Raw genomic sequence first — 6,719 nt, forward strand, 5'->3', positions numbered from 1 at the left:
CCTTGGTATCTCCAATTTTCTTGAAGAGATCTCTAGTCTTTCTCATTCTGTTGTTTTCCTCTATTTTTTGCATTGATCGCTGAGGAAGTCTTTCTTATCTCTCCTGGCTATTCTTTGGAACTCTGCATTCAAATGGGAATATCTTTCCTTTTCTCCTTAGCTTTTTGCTTCTCTTCTTTTCACAGCTATTTATAAGGCTTCCTCAGACAACCATTTTGCCTTTTTGCATTTCTTTTCCATGGGGATGTTCTTGATCCCTGTCTCCTGTACAATGTCATGAACCTCTGTCCATAGTTCATCAGGCTCTCTGTCTATCGGATCTAGTCCCTTAAATCTATTTCTCACTCCCATTGTATAATCATAAGGGATTTGATTTAGATCATACCTGAATGGTCTAATGGTTTTCCCTACTTTCTTCAATTTAAGTCTGAATTTGGCAATAACAAGTTCATGATCTGAGCCACAGTCAGCTCCTGGTCTTGTTTTTGCTGACTGTATCTGACTGTATCTGACTCTATAGAGCTTCTCCATCTTTGGTTGCAAAGAATATAATCAATCTGATTTTGGTGTTGACCATCTGGTGATGTCCATGTGTAGAGTCTTCTCTTGTGTTGTTGGAAGAGGGTGTTTGCCATGACCAGTGCGTTCTCTTGGCAAAACTCTATTAGCCTTTGCCCTGCTTCATTCTGTACTCCAAGGCCAAATTTGCCTGTTACTCCAGGTGTTTCTTGACTTCCTACTTTTGCATTCCAGTCCCCTATAATGAAAAAGACATCTTTTTGGGGTGTTAGTTCTAAAAGGTCTTGTAGATCTTCATAGAACCATTCAACTTCAGCTTCTTTAGCATTACTGGTTGGGCATAGGCTTGGATTACCATGATATTGAATGGTTTGCCTTGGAAATGAACAGAGATCATTCTGTCATTTTTGAGATTGTATCCAAGTACTGCATTTCAGACTCTTTTGTTGACTATGATGGCTACTCCATTTCTTCTAAGGGATTCCTGCCCACAGTAGTAGATATAATGGTCATCTGAGTTAAATTCACCCATTCCAGTCCATTTTAGTTCACTGATTCCTAGAATGTCAACATTCACTCTTGCCATCTCCTCTTTGACCACTTCCAGTTTGCCTTGATTCATGGACCTAATATTCCAGGTTCCTATGCAATATTGCTCTTTACAGCATCAGACCTTGCTTCTATCACCAGTCACATCCACAACTGGGTATGTTTTTACTTTGGCTCCATCCCTTCATTCTTTCTGGAGTTATTTCTCCACTGATCTCCAGTAGCATATTGGGCACCTACTGACCTAGGGAGTTCCTCTTTCAGTATCCTATCATTTTGCCTTTTCATACTGTTCATTGGGTTCTCAAGGCAAGAATACTGAAGTGGTTTGTCATTCCCTTCTCCAGTGGACCACATTCTGTCAAACCTCTCCACCGTGGACTGCGCAGAAGCGTGGCCGTGAGGAGCTACCCCTCGCCCAAGGTCAGGGGTAGCGACCGAGAGCGCCAGGCTGCAACAGCGCAGGAGCGGCGGCCGAGAGGAGCTTCCCCACAATGGAGGTCAGGGGCAGCGTCAGAGAGGAGCTACCATATGCCTGAGGCCAGAGGGTGGCTGCCTAGAGGAGCAACCCCACCCCCAAGGAGCGGCTGCTGCGGGCGCAGGAGGGCTGAGAGGGGCTACTTCAAGTAGCCCCACGTTCAAGGTCAGGAGGGGCGGCCATGAGAAGATACCCTTGTCCAAGGTAAGGAGCAGCCATGAAGAGATACCCCACCTCTGAGGTAAGAGAAACCCAAGTAAGATGGTAGGTGTTGTGAGAGGGCATCAGAGGGCAGACACACTAAAACCATAATCACAGAAAACTAGCCAATCTGATCACAGGACCACAGTCTTGTCTAACTCAATGAAACTAAGCCGTGCCATGTGGAGCCACCCAAGATGGTCAAGTCATGGTGGACATATGTATACCTACGGCTAATTCATGTTAATGTATGGCAGAAACCAGAGCAATATTGTAAAGCAATTATCCTTCAATTAAAACTAAATAAATTTTAAAAAATCAGATACATAAATGTGTGTGTGTTTATGTATTTGCATGCTAGCACAGAGATAGAAGTATGGAGCATTAAATGGCTTTTAGTTTCCACTATTTCCCTGTTGAATCACAACTGGTTATTTTCCCAAGTGCAAATCCATGGAGCTCAGAGCTGAGAATGTTTTTGAAAAGCTGACAGGTAAGGAGACTGTGAGAGTTTTGCAGTTTTGTGGTTTTACAACATGAACTTCACTGATCTATCAGGAACACTTTTGGGAAGGACATCATGAGAGTGTTTGAAATCTGTTAGGAAAGTTGTGTACATGTTGGGAACAAGAATACCAGATTGGTAGTCAGGAGGCCCTGGAATAAATCCAAAATGTGTTACCTTATAAATTGCAAAGTTTGGAAATTATTAGCTTCCTAAGCTCAGATTTTCTTGCTTTGACTTATGGACAAAAATGACTGCTGTACAAAATTGTTGAGGAAGGAGCAAATGTAAACTATGGGGCCTTCATAAAGATACACACATTTTTAATAGTCAACAAACAATAACTACATGTTTATATCAAAATAGGAAAGAATGGTTTCCAGGCTCAGTATTTGGATAGCCTACTTTACTTTGATTTGTTATAAACAATACCAGTAATGGACAAGCTTCCTTAAATACCAATATCAGTTACCTATAATTACATTAAATATCTATGCCCCTAAAGCATTGACTTTTTTTTCACTTTCTGTAACACTGATCAATGATTTAGATGACTATTTTGATTACTGATTTAATCCCCCTACACATTATTGGTTTGTTCAGATTTTCTGTTTCTCCATGATATGGTCTTGGTAGGATGTAAAATAATAAAATATTTAGGAATGAAGTTAACTGAAGATCAAGTATTTGTACACTGAAAACTTCAAAATTTATAGGAAATATTAAAGATAATATAAATAAATCATAAGACAATCCATGTTCATGAACTGGAAAACAATATTGGTAAATGTACTTACTACTCAAAGGAATCTATAGATTCAATATTATCTCCATTTAATCCCAGTAGTATTTTTTTATAGATAAAGAAAACAAACTATAAGGTTTATATGGAACCATGAAAAACCCAGAATAATCAAAGCAATTTTAAGAAAGAAGATTGAAACCTGAAAGATCAAACTTCTGACTTTAAAATATATTTCAAAGCTACAGTAATTAAAATGGTATTTTTCTGACATAAAGACAGACATTTAGACCAATGGAAAAGAAGAGCTGAGAGAGTTAATTCTCAGGTAGGTTGATAAGAAGTCTGAGGAGGAGAAAAAGGACAAAGGATTTTTTCCTACATTCCTTATTTTTAGTCACATAAAATGCTTTCTTTTTTTCTTTAAGCCCAGAGCTGATGATTATACAACAAAACAACTCAGCTTAAACTCTGTACTAAGGATTATACAACAACAATGTATCCTGCTTGAGGACATGTTTCTCCTTCTTGAGAACCATCTGACTGATCCTATTATCTTAAAATGTATATTGTGAGTGTGGGTCTGGTAAAATCTCTCTATTGTTAGTTTTAATCCCATCATTATAAAATGTAAATTGTGGGAGTGGGTCTGGTAAGACCTTTACAACCTTGAGACATTCTTTGATTTACTGTAATACCCAAATGAAAAAGTATACAGCTCCCTTGCTAAGACTAGTGAGGGGGCAGCACTCTCCATCCCCTTCTCAGTTCCTTTTCACTGTAATAAACTTCGACCACACAAGAGCCCTAAGCAGTGAAACCTGGTCCCTGATCCTGAGGCTAAATCTTTGTCTTTGAGCACCTTTTCATGTGTTTTTTAGCCATCTGTATGTCTTCCTTGGAGAAATGTCTGTTGAGTTCTTTGGCCCATTTTTTGATTGGGTCATTTATTTTTCTGGAGTTGAGCTGGAGGAGTTGCTTGTATATTTTTGAGATTAATCCTTTGTCTGTTGCTTCGTTTGCTATTATTTTCTCCCAATCTGAGGGCTGTCTTTTCACCTTGCTTATAGTTTCCTTTGTTGTGCAAAAGCTTTTAAGTTTCATTAGGTCCCATTTGTTTATTTTTGCTTTTGTTTCTAATATTCTGGGATGTGGGTCATAAAGGATCCTGCTGTGATTTATGTTGGAGAGTGTTTTGCCTATGTTCTCCTCTAGGAGTTCTATAGTTTCTGGTCTTACATTTAGATCTTTAATCCATTTTGAGTTTATTTTTGTGTATGGTGTTAGAAAGTGTTCTAGTTTCATTCATCACTCATTATCAGAGAAATGCAAATCAAAACCACAATGAGGTACCATTACACGCCAGTCAGGATGGCTGCTATCCAAAAGTCTACAAGCAATAAATGCTGGAGAGGGTGTGGAGAAAAGGGAACCCTCTTACACTGTTGGTGGGAATGCAAACTAGTACAGGCGCTATGGAAAACATTGTGGAGATTTCTTAAAAAACTGGGAATAGAACTGCCATATGACCCAGCAATCCCACTTCTGGGCATACACACCGAGGAAACCAGATCTGAAAGAGACACGTGCACCCCAGTGTTCATCGCAGCACTGTTTATCATAGCCAGGACATGGAAGCAACCTAGATGTCCATCAGCAGACGAATGGATAAGGAAGCTGTGGTACATATACACCATGGAATATTACTCAGCCATTAAAAAGAATTCATTTGAATCAGTTCTAATGAGATGGATGAAACTGGAGCCCATCATACAGAGTGAAGTAAGCCAGAAAGATAAAGACCATTACAGTATACTAACACATATATATGGAATATAGAAAGATGGTAACGATAACCCTATATGCAAAACAGAAAAAGAGACTCAGATGTATAGAACAGACTTTTGGACTCTGTGGGAGAAGGCGAGGGTGGTATATTTCAAGAGAACAGCATCGAAACATGTATATTATCTAGGGTGAAACAGATCACCAGCTCAGGTTGGATGCATGAGACAAGTGCTCAGACCTGGTGCACTGGGAAGACCCAGAGGGATCGGGTGGAGAGGGAGGTGGGAGGGGGGATCGGGATGGGGAATACATGTATATCCATGGCTGATTCATGTCAATGTATGACAAAAACCACTACAATATTGTGAAGTAATTAGCCTCCAACTAATAAAAAATAAAAATAAATAAATAAATAAAATAAATCTTTGTCTTTGGAGATCACAAATCTGACACCGTTAACCATAAGCTATCATCTTGGGGGCTCGTCCAGGATCTTCAGGACAAGATAGGTAAAGACACTCAGAGCTCTAGCTGGTAACTTCTTTTACTCTACAGATGCTTCTCCTTTTACTCTACTAACTGTAAGGTGTCTTTGTGTGAATTAAAGTTGCAAGTTTGAGACATGCTCTCTGCAAAGCAAGTCATGAGCCCAGCTTTGAGGTTTTGTGGTGCCTTGTAATGACTGAAGGCAACCCAAAAGTGGGAGCCTTGTCAGGGGTTTATAACAACCTACCAATGTCAAGAGACAGCCAATATCCCTGTGCGCAGAGTGGCCAGAAATGGGTGAAGCATGTGGACTAAACTTTCCTTTTTTGGTCATCTTTTCCTTGTCTCTTTAACCATCCCATAACTGCCTGGGGAGTTAGAATTACTAACCTAATCTGTCAGGTCATAGACTTTCAAGGGATTTATGATTCATGCCATTACTCTGTACTTCTACTTAGACCCCAAGCTTGGTAGTCACGGGGAACCCAGATTTGATGGAGCACGTTTGGGAATGAAGAACTATAGCTCTAGAAGCACGTTCGGGAACGAGGTAGAACTCTAGCTTCAGCAGTGTCTGTCTTAGCTACTTCCACACTGGGTCAGAGTCCCAAAAGTGAATCCTTGTCATAGCTGTGCCTCCAAACTAAATGGATGGAAACACTGCTGGTAAGCCTGAGGGTTCTAAGAACATAGGTCAGGAATCCCAGTTTGGCAGTACAGTGGGCTTCTTCCTTTGGTAGTACTAGCTCTTAGCAGACTAGATAAAGCTCTCCAGTGGCTTACTGATGGGGTGATTATGCACCACTTCTACTCCAGTCAGGACTGTACTCAGGAATGTGCATGGGCACATGGAAGATGGATGCTTCCCCTAGTAGTCCTAGCTTGTGAAGCATTCTGGGAAACTACTCTGTTACACCCCAGGGGGCATCAGAGGAAAAGGGAAAATCAAACAAAAGTTTTGGTGGTAAGTAACTAGAAATCAATTTGGGATGTCGTCAGGTCTATCCCTGGTGCATCTCCACCCCACCTTGATAGTAGAACGAATGCGGAAGGGAATGAATAAGGCACCTGCATCTGCAAGGGAAAGACTAAGTCTAACCATGGAAAGAAAGCTTCAGTGGAAAGTCTGTCTCCACCACATCTATAGCAGGGAGGGACACCTCTGGTGGAAAAAAAACAAGGGTGCTGAGCATCGCTTTTTTTTCTCTTACAGATGCTGCTGCAGCTAAGTCGCTTCAGTTGTGTCTGACTCTGTGCGACCCCATAGACGGCAGCCCACGACGTTTCACAGTCCCTGGGATTCTCCAGGCAAGAACACTGGAGTGGGTTGCCATTTCCTTCTCCAATGCATGAAAGTGAAAAGTGAAAGTGAAGTCGCTCAGTCGTGTCCAACTCTTCGTGACCCCATGGACTGCAGCCTACCAGGCTCCTCTGTCCATGGGATTTTCCAG

This window comes from Odocoileus virginianus, unplaced genomic scaffold (genome assembly GCF_023699985.2).
Source record: "Odocoileus virginianus isolate 20LAN1187 ecotype Illinois unplaced genomic scaffold, Ovbor_1.2 Unplaced_Contig_36, whole genome shotgun sequence".
Lineage (NCBI taxonomy): Eukaryota > Metazoa > Chordata > Mammalia > Artiodactyla > Cervidae > Odocoileus > Odocoileus virginianus.